Genomic DNA, 17,693 nt, shown 5'->3' on the forward strand with positions numbered 1-17,693 from the left:
CTTTTATTTTCTTTTTTTCCATGTTCATATTACAGGCTGCATTCTTATTTGAGGCTCCCCTGGGGAAGAATATGCCTCCAAATTCCCTCAGGTTGTTGACAGAATTCCTTTCCTTGCAACTTTAGGATTCAAGGCAGCTTGCTGCTTCAAAGCAGCAATGGAGGAAGAGTCTGACCTTTGTGTAGGGGCACAATTCCCTTTTAAAGGGCTTTTACCTGTTTCAGTCAAGTCCACCCAGGAGAATCTCCTTTTTTTGTGTGTGATGGAGTTTTATTCTTGTTGCCCAGGCTGGAGTGCAGTGGCATGATCTTGGCTCATTGCATCCTCTGCCTCCCAGGTTCAAGCCATTCTCCTGCCTCAACCTCCGGAGTAGCTAGGATTACAGGCACCAGCCACCACGCCCAGATAATTTTTTGTTTGTTTGTTTTTAGTAGAGACAAGGTTTCACATGTTGATCAGGCTGGTCTTGAACTCCTGACCTCAGGTGATCCGTCCGCCTCGGCCTCCCAAAGTGCTGGGATTACAGGTGTAAGCCGCGACTGGCCTCTCCCCGTTTTTTTGTTTGTTTGTTTGTTTTGTTTTGTTTTGTTTTTGAGACAGAGTCTCACCCCAGTGCCCAGGCTGGAGTGCAGTGGCGCCATCTTGGCTCACTGCAACCTCTGCCACCCGGGTTCAAGCAATTCTCCTGCCTCAACCTCCTGCGTAGCTGGGATAACAGGCGCCTGCCACCGCACCCAGCTACTTTTTGTGTGTGTTTTTTTTTTTTTTTTTGAGACGGAGTCTCACTCTGTCTCCCAGGCTAGAGTGCGGTGGCGCGATCTCGGCTCACTGCAAGCTCCGCTTCCTGGGTTCAGGCCATTCTCCTGCCTCAGCCTCCCGAGTAGCTGGGACTACAGGCGCCCGCCACTGCGCCTGGCTAGTTTTTTGTATTTTTTTAAATAGAGACGGGGTTTCACTGTGTTAGCCAGGATGGTCTCGATCTCCTGACCTTGTGATCCACCCATCTCGGCCTCCTAATGTGCTGGGATTACAGGCTTGAGCCACCGCGCCCGGCCTTTTTGTGTTTTTAGTACAGATGGGGTTTCACTATCTTGGTCAGGCTGGTCTTGAACTCCTGACCTCCTGATCCACCCTCCTTGGCCTCCCAAAGTGCTGGGATTACAGATGTGAGCCACCACGCCCAGCCTTTTTTTTTTTTTTTTTTAATGGTGAAAAGATATTACATATATTTAAAATTAGCTAGCTGGACTCAGTTTAGATGATCCCAGTTTTGTTGGCAACATCCAAAGCATCGTAATCAGGAGCCAGCTGAATATATGCCTTCTTCTCTCCATCAGGCTGAATCAGGGTATTGACCTTGGCCACATCAGGGTCATAGAGCTTCTTCATAGCTTGTTTGATCTGGTGCTTGTTGGCTTTAACATCCACAATGAACACAAGTGTGTTGTTGTCTTCTGTCTTCCTCATGGCAGACTCAGTGGTCAGTGGAAACTTGATGATAGCATACTGGTCAAGCTTGTTCTCCGGGGGGTGGTCTTCTGAGGGTACTTGGGCTGCCTTCGGAATCGCAGTGTCTTCGGACACCGGAAGGTAGGTGATGTGCAGATCTTCTCTTTTTTTGTGACTGTGGACACCTTTCAACACTGCCTTCTTGGCCTTCAAAGCCTTTGCTTTGCTTTGGCTTCAGCTTTAGGAGAAGCAGGAGCTTCCTTCTTTGCTTTCGGCGCCATCTTGTGAAAAAGTCCTCCCTTTTAATTAACACAAAATCATTTACTTTGACCTCACAGCCATTAGAATGGCTAATACCAAAAAAAACAGAAAATAGTATGTTAGTAAGCATGTGAAGAAATTGGCACCCTTGTACACTGTTGATAGGAATGTAAAATGGTGCAGCTGCTGTGGAAAATGGTCTGGTGGTTCTTCAGAAAGTTCAAAATGGAATTACTGTATGATCCAGCAATCTCACCTCTGGGTATGTATCCAAAAGAATTGAAAGCAGGGACTTAAACAGATATTTGTGCACCAGTTTTCATAGCATCCAAAAAGTGGAAGTAACTCAAGTGTCCATCAAAAGATGAATGGGTAAACAAAGTATGGTATACACATGTAATGGAATATTACTCAGCCTTAATAAAAGGAAGGAAATTCTGCCACATGCTACATGCTACAACATGGATGAACCCAGAAGACATTATGGCAAGTGAAATAAGCCAGACACAAAACAAATATTGTATGATTCCACTTATATAAGGTACTTAGAGTAGTTAGGTTCATAGAGACAGAAGGCAGAATGGTGGTTTCCAGGGATTGGATGCAGTGGAATGGGGAGTTATTGTTTACTGGGTATAGAGTTTCAGTTGGGGAAGATAAAAAAAAGTCCTGGAAATGTAAGGTTGTTATGGTTGCACAACAATATGAATGTACTTAATGCCACTCAAAAATGGTTAAAATGGCGAATTTTATGTTGATGTATTTTACTACAACTAAAACTGAAAAAAAAAATAAAGTGATTTGGGACGTTAATTTACATCTTTAAAATATCTTTACTTTTGCCATATTCTTTTAGCAAGAAGCATGTTATAGGTCTCGCCCACACTTAGGGGAGAGTATTAGACAGGGCTTGAGTACCAAGGGGATGGGGACCATGGGGTCACCTTAGAGTCTGCCTGCCACATTTCCTAAAACTCAGAAGCAAAATAAAACAAGTGAAATTCACAGCATACCAAATCAGTGTCATAACAATACACAGATTTTTTTTTTTTTTTTTTTTTTTGAGACGGAGTCTCGCTCTGTCGCCTAGGCTGGAGTGCAGTGGCGCGATGTCTGCTCACTGCAAGCTCCGCCGCCTCCCAGGTTCACGCCATTCTCCTGCCTCAGCCTCCCAAGAAGCTGGGACTACAGGCGCCCACCACCACGCCTGGCTAATTTTTTTTTGTATTTTTAGTAGAGACGGGGTTTCACTGTGTTTGCCAGGATGGTCTCAATCTCATGACCTCATGATCCGCCCGCCTTGGCCTCCCAAAGTGCTGGGATTACAGGCGTGAGCCACTGCGCCCGGCCAACAATACACAGATATCTTAAAATACAGTAATTTGGCTATATATCCCTAATATATACACAAAGATAGAAAAAACTGTTTTCAGTAATCATGTTGTTAATAAAAATATTGATATTATTCTGAAACTAGTATATGGATATAATAGGATAAAGCAAATAAGTAATTATGTTAGAAAGCAAGATGTTCAGCATAAGATTAGAAAGATACAAATATATGGCCAGGCATTGTGGCTCACATCTGTCGTGCCAACTATTTGAGAGGCTAAGACAGGAAGACTGCTTGAGCCCAGGAGTTTGAGCTATGATTGTGCCACTACACTGTAGCCTGCGTGACACAGTGAGACCTTGTCTCTAAAACAATAATAAAGTAAATAAAAGATACACATATAAAATCAAATAAGTTACAATGTTATATTCTTAAATTTGGATTCTAATTAGCAAGATGAACAAAAGATGTTTTCTCTTTCTTTAAAAATAAAGTATTTTATCTTTGTCACTAAAAAAGCCTTGAAACAGGCTGGGCACAGTGGCTCATACCTGTAATCCCAGCACTTTGGGAGGTCGAGGTGGGCAGATCATGAGGTCAGGAGTTCAAGACCAACCAGGCCAATATGGTGAAACCCTATCTGTACTAAAAATACAAAAAATTAGCCGGGCGTAGTGGCATGCGCCTGTAGTCCTAGCTACTCAGGAGGCTGAGGCAGGGGAATTGCCTGAACCCGGGAGGCGGAGGCTGCAGTGAGCTGAGATCAAGCCACTGCACTCCAGCCTGGGCAACAAAGCAAGACTCTGTCTCAAAAAAAAAAAAAAAAAAAAATTAGGCTTGGTGGTGCACCTGTAGTCTTAGCTACTTGGGAAGCTGGGGTGGAAGGTTTGCTTGAGCCCAGCTGGTTGAGGCTGCAGTGAGCAATAATGGTGCCACCACGCTCCAGCCTGGGAAACAGAACAAGACCCTTGTCTCAAATTTTTTTAAAAAGCTAGCCTGGTTGAAAATGCCAGTGGTGCCATTTTAGTTGCCAGCCAAGGATGGCTCCTAATGTTCTAGTCCATTTTCTGCTGCTTATAACAGAATATCTGAAACTGGTAATTTATGAAGAAAAGGAATTTATTTCTTACAGTTATGGAGGCTGAGAAATCCAAGGTTAAAGGGCCCCATTTGATGAGGGCCTTCTTGCTGTTGAGGAGTCCCTGCAGAGTCCCAGGGACATCACATGGCAAGGGGGCTGAACTTGCTAGCTCAAGTCTCTCTTCTTATAAACCCACCAGTTTCCACCCCCATTGCCCACCTCTGTGATAATCTATTAACTTATTAATCTATATATGAGGGGAGGGCCCTCATGACCCAGTCACCTCTTAAAGGCCCCACCTCTCGATACTGCCAGGTTGAAGATTGAGTTTCAACATGCCTTTTGAGGGAGGCAGACATTCAAATCATACCACCTAGCTTCCTGGCATGTCCAGATTAGTGCCACTGCATTTGGAGTGATGCCACAGTAGTCAGTGTGATGGCTGCTGGTGCCACAGAGCAGAGGGGTCAAGGAGGAGGATCATCTTTCCAACATTAAGTATATAGATAATACATAAATAAATTTCAGATTTTTTTTTTTGTTTTTTTTGGCAACAGGATCTCTGTTGGCCAGGCTGGAGTGTAGTGGCGTGATCTTGGCTCCCTGCAGCCTCAACCTCCCAGGCTCAAGTGATCCTCCCACCTTAGCCTCTGAGTGGCTGGGTCTACAGGTACATGCCACCACGCCCTGCTAATTTTTCTGTGTTTTTTGGTAGAGATGGGGTCTTGCTATGTGGCCCAGGCTGGTCTTGAAGTTCTGGACTAGAATGATCCACCCACCTCAGCCTCCCAAAGTGCTGGGATTACAGGCATGAGGTACTGTGCCCGACCTCAGATGTTAAAAACTTAGACTATACAGATAAAGTCAAAGTTCTATGTGACCATCCCACCCAATCTCAGGGCCCTTGCTAAAGGAACCCTCTTTAACCATTTGGTGTGAGTCCCTGCAGCTTGCCAGATTTTTTTCTATGTATTCACCTTCTTCTAGGTACCTATGAAATGATTTGGGTTTCTATGGGTTTTTTTTCTTTCTTTTTTTTTTTTTTTTGGACTTTCTGGAAAATGTTTTTTTTTTTTTCTTTTTTTTATTATTATTATACTTTAAGTTCTAGGGTACATGTGCACAATGTGCAGGTTTGTTATATATGTATACATGTGCCATGTTGGTGTGCTGCACCCATTAACTTGTCATTTACATTAGGTATATCTCCTAATGCTATCCCTCCCCCATCACCCCTCCCCACAATAGGCCCCTGTGTGTGATGTTCCCCCTTCCTGTGTCCAGGTGATCTCATTATTCAATTCCCACCTATGAATGAGAACATGCAGGGTTTGGTTTTCTGTTCTTGCGATAGTTTGCTGAGAATGATGGTTTCCAGCTGCATCCATGTCCCTACAAAGGACATGAACTCATCCTTTTTTATGGCTGCATAGTATTTAATGTAAATGAAACTGTACTGGCCTTCACAATTAGATTTTTCAGTTGGCAGTATGTCTTGAAGCTCTCTATTTAATTTTTTTTTACTGTTGCCTGTGATTCTATTATATGAATAAACCATAATTTAACTATTCCCCTGGTGATGCACCTTTAGGTTGTTGCCATTTTTCCAGTATTACAAACAGTGCACAGATGCAGTGACCATCCTTATTCATTCCTCCTTGTGACATGTTTTGCTCTAGGGTAGATATTTATAAGTAGAATGATTGGGTCAAAGAGAAGGTACCTTTTATATTAATAGATTCTGCCATTTGGTGACCATACTAGTTTATAGGTCCCTGGCAACTAAATATTTTGTTTTGTTTTGCAGTGACAGGGTCTTGTTCTATTGCCCAGGCTGGAGTGCAATGATAAAATTATAGCTCACTGTAACCTCGAACACTTTGGCTCAAATGATCCTCCAGCATCAGTCTGCCAAGTAGCTGTGGGACTGCAAGTGTGCGCCACCATGCCTGGCTAATGTTTAAAATTTTTTTGTAGAGACAGGGTCTCACTGTGTTGCCCAGGCTGGTCTTGAACTCCTGGTCTGTAGTGACCTTCCTGCCTCAGTCTCCCAAAGCTGGGAGTTTGCAGGTGTGAATCACTGCACCCAGTCTAAATGGGTTTTCATTCTAGATTTAACTGGTCTCTTCAGGAAGAAGATGGGAGGAGTAGAAGCATGTGCTGGATTTTTTTTTTTTTTTTTGAGATGGAGTCTCGCCTTGTTGCCCAGTCTGGAGTGCAATGGCACGATCTTGGCTCACTGCAACCTCCGCCTCCCAGGTTCAAATGATTCTCCTGCCTCAGCCTCTTGAGTAACTGGGATTATAGGCACCCACCACCATGCCCAGCTAATTTTTGTGTTTTTAGTGGAGACAGGGTTTCACCATGTTGGCCAGGCTGGTCTTGGATTTTAAAGCTTCAAAGGATTTCCTGGGATTTTTTTTTTTCTTTTTTCTGGAAATGGGGTCTCACATCTTACTCTGTCACCCAGGAGTACAGTGGTGTGATCATGGGTCACTGCAACCTCCATCTCCCAGGGCTTAAGTGATCCTCCCACTTCAGCCTCCCAGGTAGCTGGGACCACAGGCATATGCCACCACACCTGGCTAAATGTTGTATTTTTTGCAGTGACAAGGGTTTTGCCATGTTGCCAAGGATGGTGTCAGACTCCTGTGCTCAAGTGATCCACCTACCTCAGCCTACCAAAGTGCTAGGATTACAGGCGTGAGCCACTGCACCCAGCCCTCCTGGCATTCTTTGGTTGAAACATATATAGGACTACGAGTTTAAAACCTCCTTAGTCCCTTTGGCTTTAAGAACAAAGAGGCCGATGACTCACGTCTGTAATCCCAGCACTTTGGGAGGCCAAGGCAGGCAGATCACGAGGTCAGGAGATCGAGACCATCCTGGCTAACATGGTGAAACCCCGTCTCTACTAAAAATAAAATTTAAAAAAATTAGCTGGGCGTGGTGGCGGGCGCCTGTAGTCTCAGCTACTCAGGAGGCTGAGGCAGGAGAATGGCGTGAACCCAGGAGGCGGAGCTCACAGCGAGCAGAGATCGCGCCACTGCATTCCAGCCTGGGCGACAGAGCAAGACTCCGTCTCAAAAAAAAAATGCAAATAAATAAAAAAATAAAGCACGATGGCTCATGCCTGTAATTCCAGCACTTTGGGAGGCCGAGGTGGGAGGATCACTTGAGGTTAGGAGTTCAAGACCAGCCTGGTCAGCATGGTGAAACCCCATCTCTATTAAAAATACAAAAATTGGCCGGGCGCGGTGGCTCAAGCCTGTAATCCCAGCACTTTGGGAGGCGGAGATGGGTGGATCACGAGGTCAGGAGATCGAGACCATCCTGGCTAACACGGTGAAACCCCGTCTCTACTAAATATTACAAAAAACTAGCCGGGCGAGGTGGCGGGTGCCTGTAGTCCCAGCTACTCGGGAGGCTGAGGCAGGAGAATGGCGTGAACCCGGGAGGCAGAGCTTGCAGTGAGCTGAGATCCGGCCACTGCACTCCAGCCTGGGCGACAGAGCCAGACTCCTTCTCAAAAAAAAAAAAAAAAAAAAAAAATACAAAAATTAGTCGGGGTGCAGTGGCTCACACCTGTAACCCCAGCACTTTGGGATGCCGAGGCGGGCGGATCACAAGGTCAAGAGATCGAGACCATCCTGGCCAACATGGTGAAACCCTGTCTCTACTAAAAGTATAAACATTAGCTGGGCATGGTGGCACATGCCTATAGTCCCAGGTACTCGGTAGGCTGAGGCAGGAGAACCGCTTGAACCCATGAGGCAGAGGTTGCTGTGAGCTGAAATCATGTCACTGCACTCCAGCCTGGAGACAGAGCAAGACTCCGTCTCAAAAAAAAAAAAAAGAAAAAAAGAAAAATTAGCTGGACATAGTGGTGCACGCTTGTAATCCCAGCTGCTCGGGAGGCTGAGGCATGAGACTTGCCTGAACCTGGGAGGTAGAGGTTGCAGTGAGCTGAGATGGCACCGCTGCCCTCCAGTTTGGGCGACAGAGCGAGACTCTGTCTCAAAGGAAAAAAAAAAAAGAACAAAGAGGCTTGGGCTCTGCCTTGTGTGTAGGTGGCAGGCCCTCGTGCTGGTGAAGGAGAGAGGAACAAGAGCAGGTCTTGCCCAGTTACAAGCCTGTGGGCAGAATATTCTGCCTTCTCATGCTGACAGGTGTCTAAACAGATGGAGCTGCTTAAAAAGAAAAGTTGAAAGCATCTGCTAGATTAGGACTCCAGGCTCTCTCTAAGGGCTAAGCAAGGACCTGTGTTCTTTACAGGTGGGCATAGCATATATGGGTGAGTAAATGAGGTTTGACTAGTGACAGCTACAAGCTGTGGCCAGATGAACCCTCCTGAGCTCTGTGGGCAATCAGGGTCCTCACCCTCACTGTGGGGAGAATGAGGCTGTCTGCTGTGTGCCCTGCCCATGTGGGCACAGGGTGAGTGTCAGGTCCACAGTCTGTCTCTAGCGAAGCCGCATCAGTCTAGTTCTGAAAGTTTGCAGCCGCCTAGACTCGCTTTGGGGTGAGAGTCTGCAAGGCCTCTGGCAGCCCGCCAGCCTCCCACCTCCCCTGCTGTGACCTGTATTCCAGTTTACTGAGTATCTCTGCTTATAAAGGGATTTTCCTTACACTTCACTGTTTGCCTTTATGATTGCGGCTTTGAGGGAGAGGAAGGAAACTGAAGAGCAGGAGGTTCTGGAGAAAATGCATAGGGAAGCAGTTTTGAGTCTCCTTTGGCTAGCTGTGCAATTCCTTTGATTCCAGGCAAAACCTGGAAGGAATAGCCTTTACATTTCCTTTCAGTTTGGCAAGAGCAAATATGTCTTCTCTTAGTCTTCTTTATTTAATCAAGTGGGACTGCGTATTCGTTTCCCGTCTCCATGTCTTGCAACCACATTTAGCCAAATTAATATCAGACAGAGCTAGCTGAGGGAAGCTCTCAAACCAAACACTCAAATGAAATTTTCAAGTGATAAAACTGCATCCAGAACTTTGAAAAGGTAGGTGGGTGGGAGTAGGGGTTAATTCTTGCTTTTACCACATGACCAGATTTGGAAACTCTACAACTGGTCACCATCTGCACCATTTGACCAGTTATGAAGAATTTTACCTTCTAGCCCCAAGAGCTCCTCAACCACAGGTGGTACAGAGAATCTGTTTTGGGTCTTCTCCCCCGCCCCCCCCCCCCCTCCCCGACACACACACAGTTTGTTTGCTTTGTTGTTTTTTCTTTCTTGAAGAGTTTCTGTCTTGCCCTTTCTTTGGAGTTTGATTGGAAGCCCTACAGAGGGGTTGTTGAACAGTCAGCCATGTTCCTGGGATTATCCTTCCTTAGGAGCATCTGTCTGCTGTGCACTGTGTGGGGAGAAAGGCAGGGGTGCCAAATTCTGTTGGTTTGTAACAAATTGTAGCTTCTGAGCTGGGGAGTATCCCATCTTTTCCTCTCCTTGCAGGAGGTCCACTGTTAAAGGGGAATTACCCAGGACATGTTTATTTTTTTGCTCCTAGGCCGTTTATACATCATTGCATTCAACTTCTGTCCCAGTTCCTAGTGTGGGCCTTGTCTCCAGACTCTGATGCAAGGTTTCTGTCCTAGTTCCTAGTGTGGGTCCTGCGTCACAACTCTGCTGTAAGGTTCTTTGGCTTTGGCTTGGGGAGGGGGCGTGGAGCCAGGTAGGCAGGGAAGTTGGAGGGAGGTGCTCACTCTCAGCTTTATTTGGATTCCTGGAGGACGAGAGTTGCTGTTACCAGGAAAAGTCAGTGTTGATCAGACAAGAAAAGGATCTGTTGCCTGCCTTTGGTGGGTGGGTGCTGTTAGGTTGTGGGAGAATTTGCCTGGAGGAGGCTCTGTGTCTTCGTGAGGGCAGTGCCCTCTGTACAGTGCCTGGAGTTACTCCTCCCTAAAATGAGGGTAGCATTGTGCAGGTGTGCTAAGGGCTCCAGAAATGTCATTTGTGGTTGTGCTACACCCCGTGGCCTAAAACTCTGTAGGCGCCTCATTTCTGGCAATAGACTAGGCACACATATCCCTATTCTCCTCCTCTCTGGTCTAGAAATTAGGCTTGGGCTGGGCGTGGTGGCTCACACTTGTAATCCCAGCACTTTGGGAGGCCAAGGCAGGTGGATCACTTGAGGTCAGGAGTTCAAGACTAGCCTGGCCAACGTGGCAAAACCCCATCTCAACTAAATACAAAAATTAGCTGGGTGTGGTGGCGTGCACCTGTGGTCCCAGCTACTTGGGAGGCTGAGGCACGAGAATCAGTTGAACCCAGGAGGTGAAGGTTGCAGTGAGCCGAGATTGTGTCATTGTACTCCAGCCTGGGCAACAGAGAGAGACTGTGTCTCCCAAAAAAAAAAAAAGAAGGAGAAGGAGAAGAAGAAAGAGAAGGGGAAGAAGAAGAAAAAAAAAAAGAAAAAAAGAAGAAGAAATTAGGCATGGGTTTTAGAAATTAGGATGAGCTTACGGAGAGATCCAGTGGGGGCAGTGGGCAGTCTGAGTGGCCCCCATTAGAAGCACGTGGGCTGGGCAGAAGCCAACAGGACTAACTTTGAACTTTACTTCCTTCACTGCCTCAGCCAGAGATGTTTCGTTCAGCAAAACCTCCAGATTTTCTCCTCCTCTCACTGGGGAGTCATGAAGCTCCCAGGCCTGTGTGGACCTGTTGTTCTGCCCCCATAAATATATTTCTGCTCATGGGCTTTCTGTTGACTTGAGAAGGAACTGTCTTCCAATCTCAGAGGAAGCCTTCTCTGGGCCCAGCTCCGTCGTGCAGCCCACCATGGCCGCAGCAGTAGCAGCTCGAGCCTTCTCAGGAAGGAGGGCGGGTTAGTCAGTTGCCAGAGTCTCCCCACAGGTCTCAGCTTCATCCTGGGACTTCCAGATATGGAGTATAGGCTAACTGAACCTTTCCTCCTCAGCAGTCAGTGTCACTGGGGACGTGTCTGGCACATCTGACATTTTGGGAAAGAACTGCTAAGCCCCCCTAGGACCGGCTCTCGGTGTTCACAGAAGACACTTAAGCCCTGGTTATCAGAATGATTTGTGAACACCAAAAATGCAAGAGGAGTGGAGATTTTTTCTTGAGAGACTATGATGGCTGTGCCTTTGTCAAATGTTTGACCTCCAACTTGACAGACCTGAGTCTGCCAGCCCACTTTGGGTCACCTCCCATTTTCCTGCTCTCTCAAAAACACCTCTTGCAGACCAGCCACTCCTGTGTCACCTGGCATAGTCCGGCTGCATTTCCTGCCCTGTTCTCTGTCCCTGGAAGGCATGGAATCATCTCAGAGCATGCAGAAAAGCACCTGGAGAAAAGGGGCATTTGGCTTCATGGTGCCAAGCTTCACTCTTCTGGGCTCCCAAAGGGAACATGAGCCTCCTCTCCACAGACCAAGCATGTTCATTCTGACCCTGGGGTGGGGCTTTAGTTTCCAGGCTATTATGTAGAACATCACGGGGGCCTGTCCTTTTGCACAGAAGGGAGGCAGGTGGGCACTGTCTAGAGTTAGGATTAATTAAGAACTCTTGAAGAATGTATTTGTAAGAACTCAAGGAATGTATTTGCTTCTGTGTTTCAAAGGCAGCACTAACTATTTTACAAACAATAGCTGTTTTCTTCTGCAACCCCTCTCCCTAGATTTTGCTAACTTATTATATCCGGGACAGTCCAACTTCAAACCACCATGACTGAAGCTGGATGTCGGGGAGGTGGGGGTGGGGTGATGGCCAATTGGAGGAGCCAGTTAGATTCTGTGCGCCTGTTCAGCATCTTCCACGTTTTCAGAGTTCTTGCCCAGGAGTTGTTTGTTAATGGTGAATGAGACGTGGAGGAATGAAATCTTTCTCCCAAGTGAGCAAGGTGTAGAATTGTAACTAGCAGTTTTAGCGGGGGAGGGGAGAGACTCCTTTTGCTACCCTGGAGTGGTATTTCCCTTCCAGTGAATTTGCCAAACAGCATAGAAGTCTGGAGTAGCCGAGGGAGGTTTCTCCTGGTACTTGGGGGCAAAGCTCCAAGGAGAAAAGGGAATAGAAAGTGTCTACCCAGCCCTTACCTGGAATGACATTCTTTCAGACACCGGGTGAGGGAGCCTCTGCTGTGTAGTTGGGAGGTCTCTGGGATTTTCACCCTGACTTTTCAATGAGGCTACCTTGGGGAGCAAGAGAGAGGAAGCCAGCTCCTGTAACCACTGGACTGAACAGCTGGGCCTTTAACTGAGGCATTATTAGCATTTGAAAACCCCTCTGAAGGGGCCAAGAGCTTCCCAGGGTGGGCGCTGGGGCCTGAGTGCTGAGACCCCACAGTGGCTCTAACAGAATGGGGCTGAGCATCCAGGGCATAAAGACCAGACCGGACTCAAGAATGAACCCATTGTGGCTTTGTCCCAGGCTTGAAAACTGTGACCAAGGCTCTTTCATTGTGTTAAGAAAGACCATTTCTTGGCCACAGAAGAGCTCATAAGTCTAGTTCCTTCATCAAGCAGAGCTGCGGAAGACCTGCCCCTCGCTAGAAGTTTCTGTTAGTGTCCTGCTCTCCAAGCATTTCTGATGGAAGTTGCACTTTCTGCTCCCTGCTTTAACTCAGGAGTACCTTTGGCCAAAGCCCGATCACACATGCTCAGAGTGGAACGTGTTGATCCTAGAGCAGCACCTGGGCCTGATTCCCTTTTCTTGCCTTAGAGTCTCCCTCTCGCAGCTGCCTAAATTAAGCCCCTTCCCAAGTTATTAAGCCTGCACAAAGTGCTTTTTGGTTATTCTGGTTCAAACAGTTTGGATTTGCACAATATTTTAAAATCATGTTAATTCTGGTTAAAAGATCAAAGGTCATGACTCCAGATCTTTCCAGCCTTTTCCCTGTTTCCAGCCTAAATAAATCCCCACCCAGTTTGGGGTATGTTTCTACAGACCAGACATCAGATAGGGATGCAAAGCTCCAGGGAACTGGCCCATCTGTTTCTTAAACCAGGAGCGATGGTGCCACCTACTGGGCACTTGCTGGTAGCTACAAGCTCTGTGGCCAGTCCTGTTTTCTGGTGACAGGTGAGAGTATCTGTACTGTATTCTAGTACACGAGTAATAACATACCGCATTAGAAAGCATACTGAGTAGGCACACTATTTCCTGCTAACAGGCTTGTATATTGTGTTTGGGCAAGTTGTGCAGGGTCACAACTAGTTAGGGATGGAGGCAAATAGAAACGGCCTTCCCAACTCCAAAGTTCACCACTAAGCCAGGGTTTGCCAAAACCAGCAGGCGATTTCAGCTGGTAACTGCACAAGAGTAGTAACTGGTAGCATAAATAGTGAAGCCACTTTTCTCTCTTTGGTTCTTTTTTCTTTTCCTTTTTTTTTAAGATGGGGTCTTACTATGTTGCTCAGGCTGGTTTCAAACTCCTCGGCTCAAGCGATCCTCTCACTGGGCCTCCCAAAATGCTACGATTACAGGCATGAGCCACCATGCCTGGCCCAGTTTGTTCTCTCTCAGTCTTGGTGATTTTGTCTCAGCTGTATATGACTCTTTAAACCTTGAACAGCTCTTTGACCCTTGTTTATTTCAGTTTTTAAACAATGTTAGGTAGGCAACAATATCAGCTAGAAATTAAGAGTTTGTTATCATCATATTATCCAAAAGTTACCACTTGAGGTAAGCAACACTAATTTTCCATTTATTTTCCTTACTTAGTATAGTGATATGAAGTTACCTTTTCAGAGTAAGTTTGTTTAGGCAAAAAAAAAAAAAAAAAAAAAAAAGACAAGTCAATTTTAGGGGGAAAAATACAGGTAGATAATGGTACAGATGGTACACAGATACAGCAAACATCCTGATGGGTGTTGTGGATGACCCCAAAGTTTGGGAAGTGTTGGGCCATGCCCATCATCACTGACGCACTATGAGACGTTGGTCAATCTCAAGCATCCTTCTCTCATTTGTAGAAAATAATATGTTAGTAGATGATTGTTCAGGTCATGTAGACACATACAGTGCTGTGATATCTCAGCATCATGGGTCAGGTTTCTCCCAGGCCAGGCTGCTGTGCCTGGGGTGGTGGAAACAAGAAATTCAGAGGCTTGGCCTTGCTTCCCCTACTTTGCCTGTGCCTCAAGATTCCTTCCTTTTGCCTGCTATATCCTTTTCTTTTTTAATAACAGATTTATTGACATACGATTCACATACCATGTAATTCACAGTTGTGAAACCATCACCATGAAAAAAGAACCTCATATTGGTCACTCCCTATTCCTTCCTACCATCACAGCTGTAGACAACCACTAATCTACTATCTGTTTCCATAGATTTGCCTATTCTGGACATTCCATATGGATGGAATCATATAAGGTCTTTTATGACTGGCTTTTTTCACTTAGCATAATGTCTTTAAGGTTCATGTTGTAGTATATATTAGTATTTTATTCCTTTTTATTGCCAGATAATACTTGTAATTGCTATCTTTTTTATTTTAAACATTCTAGTGGGTGTGAAGTGGTGGTGTCTCATTGTGGGTTTTTTATTTTGTTTTGTTTTCTTTTGTTTTTTGAGACAGGGTCTCACTCTGTCATCCAGGCTGGAATACTATGGTGTAACCAAAGCTTACTGTAGCCTCCACATCTCGGGCTCAAACAAATCCTCCAACTTCAACCTCCTGAGTAGCTAGGACTACAGGCATGGGCCACCAGACCCAGCTAATTTTTTTGTTTGTTTGTTTGTTTGTTTTTTGAGATGGAGTCTCGCTCTGTTGCCCAGGCTGGAGTACAGTGGTACAATCTCGGCTCACTGCCAGCTCCACCTCCCAGGTTCACGCCATTCTCCTGCCTCAGCCTCCCAAGTAGCTGGGATACAGGCTCATGCCACCACGCCTGGCTAATTTTTGTATTTTTAGTAGAGACAGGGTTTCACTGTGTTAGCCAGGATGGTCTCGATCTCCTGACCTCGTGATCCGTCTGCCTTGACCTCCCAAAGTGCTGGGATTACAGGCGTGAGCCACTGCACCCAGCCTTGTTTGTATTTTTTTAGAGATGGGGTTTTGCCATGGCTGCCCAGTCTGGTCTCAAACTCCTGGTCTCAAGCGATCCTCTCACCTTGGCCTCCCAAAGTGTTGGGAGGCCACTGCACTGGCCTCATGGTGGTTTTGATTTGCATTCCCCTGTTGGTTAATGACATTGAGGATCTTTTTATGTGCTTATTAGCTATTTGTGTATCTTTTTTTCTTTTTCTTTTTTTTCTTTTTTTGTTTCCAATGGAGTCTCACTCTGTTACACAGGCTGGAGGGAAATGGCACGATCTTGGCTCACTGCAACCTCTGCCTCCTGGGTTCAAGCAATTCACCTCCCTCAGCCTCCCTATAGCTGGAATTACAGGCTCATGCCACCATGCCTGACTAATTTTTGTATTTTTAGTAGAGACAGGGTTTCACCATTTTAGCCAGGTTGGTCTTGAACTCCTGACTTTAGGTGATCCACCCGCCTTGGCCTCCCAACGTGCTGGGATTACAGGCATGAGCCACCATGCCCAGCTAGCTATTTGTGTATCTTCTTTGGAGAAATATATTCCGATCCTTTGCTTATTTTTAAATTGAATTATTTATCTTTTATTATTGAGTTGTAAGAACTCTTTATATGTTCTGGATGCAAAATACTTAATATATGCTGGATACTTATTAGATATGATTTGCAAATATTTTCTCTCATTCTGTGGGTTTTTTCTTTTTAAAATTGTGATTAAATATGTGTAACATAAAATTTATTTTAACATTTCTAAGTGTACAGTTCTGTGACATTATTAAGTATATTCACATTGTTTTGCAGACATTACTACCATCCATTTCTAGAACTTTTTCATCTTCCCCAACTTAAACTCTGTACCCACTAAGCAATAACTCCCCATTTGCTTCTCCCCCAGCTTCTATCTCTATAAATTTGCCTACTCTAGGTACTTCATGTAAGTGAAATCATGCAGTATTTGTCCTTTTGTGTATATTTATTTCACTTAGTATATTATCAAGGTTCACCCATGCTGTAGCATTTGCCAGAATTTCCCTTTTTTATGGCTGAATCGTATTCCATTTTGTGTAAATACTGCATTTTGTTAATCCATTCATCTGTTGATGGACATTTGGGTTGTTTCTACCTTCTGGCAATTGTGAATAATGCTGCTGTGAAGATAGGTATACAAATATCTGTTTGAGACCCTCCTTTCAGTTATTTTGGCTATATACCCAGATGTGAACTTGCTAGATCATATAGTGATTCTGTGTTTAAATTTTTTTGCAGAGCCGCTGTACTGTTTTGCACAGTGGCTACTCCATTTTATATTCCACCAGCAGTGCACAAGGATTCCAGATTCTTTGCATCCTCACCAACAGTTGTACACTTGTTATTTTCTCTTTTGTTGTTGTTGTTGTTGTATTTTTTTGGTTTTGTTTTGTTTCTGTTTTTTCGAGATGGAATCTCGCTCTGTCGCCCAGGTTGGAGTGCAGTGGCGTGATCTTGGCTCACTGCAAGCTCTGCCTCCTGGGTTCACACCATTCTCCTGCCTCAGCCTCCCAAGTAGCTGGGACTACAGGCACCGGCCACCACGCCCGGCTAATTTTTTATATTTTTTTTGGTAAAGACGGGGTTTCACCGTGTTAGCCAGGACGGTCTCCTGACCTCATGATCTGCCCACCTTGGCCTCCCAAAGTGCCGGGATTACAGGTGTGAGCCACCATGCCCAGCCCTATTCTGGGTGTCTTGCATTTCCACATGAAGTTTTGAATCCATTTGTGAATTACTGCAAAGAGGATACCTGTCATTTTCTTTCTTTTTTTTTTTATAATGATAAAAGTTTAATTCACCAAAAAGATACAACAATGATAAATACAGGCATATCTCATTTTGTTGCACTTCACAAATACTGAGTTTTCTTTACAAATTGAAGGTTTGTAGCAACCCTGCATATAGCAATTCTATTGGTACCATTTATCCAACAGCATGTGCTCACTTCATGTCTCTGTGTCACATTTTGGTAATTCTCTATTTCTTTTTTTTATTATTATACTTTAAGTTCTAGGGTACATGTGCACAACGTGCAGGTTTGTTACATATATATACTTGTGCCATATTGGTGTGCTGCACCCATCAACTCGTCAGCACCCATCAACTCGTCATTTACATCAGGTATAACTCCCAATGCCATCCCTCCCTCCTCCCCCCTCCCCCCATACCTGTCATTTTCATAGGGATTGCACTGTACCTATAGATCGAGTTGGGGATACTGCCGTCTCAGCAACACTTAGTCTTCTGATCCATGAATGTTGGATGTTTTTCCGTTTATGTAGGTCTTCTCGAATTTCTTTCAACGACATTTTGTAGTTTTCAGAGTATAAGTTTTCATTTCCTTTGTTAAATGAAGCATTGCATTATATTTGATGTTATTGTGAAATAATTGTTTTTCTTTCATTTTTTATTTTGTTTTGTTTTGTTTTTTATTTTTTTGATACACAGTCTCTCTCTGTTGCCCAGGCTGGAGTGCAGTGGTGTGATCATAGTTTACTGCAACCTTGAACTCCTGGGCTCAAGCCATCCTCATGCTCCAGC

The 17,693-nt window shown here is 45.1% G+C and overlaps 1 protein-coding gene across 2 annotated transcripts in view; it reads left to right on the forward strand.

The window, feature by feature from the left end:
• SUFU (SUFU negative regulator of hedgehog signaling) overlaps positions 1-17,693 on the forward strand; it is a 132,786-nt gene that overhangs the window by 69,850 nt on the left and 45,243 nt on the right. The window lies entirely within an intron of this gene.

Source organism: Chlorocebus sabaeus, chromosome 9 (genome assembly GCF_047675955.1).
Source record: "Chlorocebus sabaeus isolate Y175 chromosome 9, mChlSab1.0.hap1, whole genome shotgun sequence".
Lineage (NCBI taxonomy): Eukaryota > Metazoa > Chordata > Mammalia > Primates > Cercopithecidae > Chlorocebus > Chlorocebus sabaeus.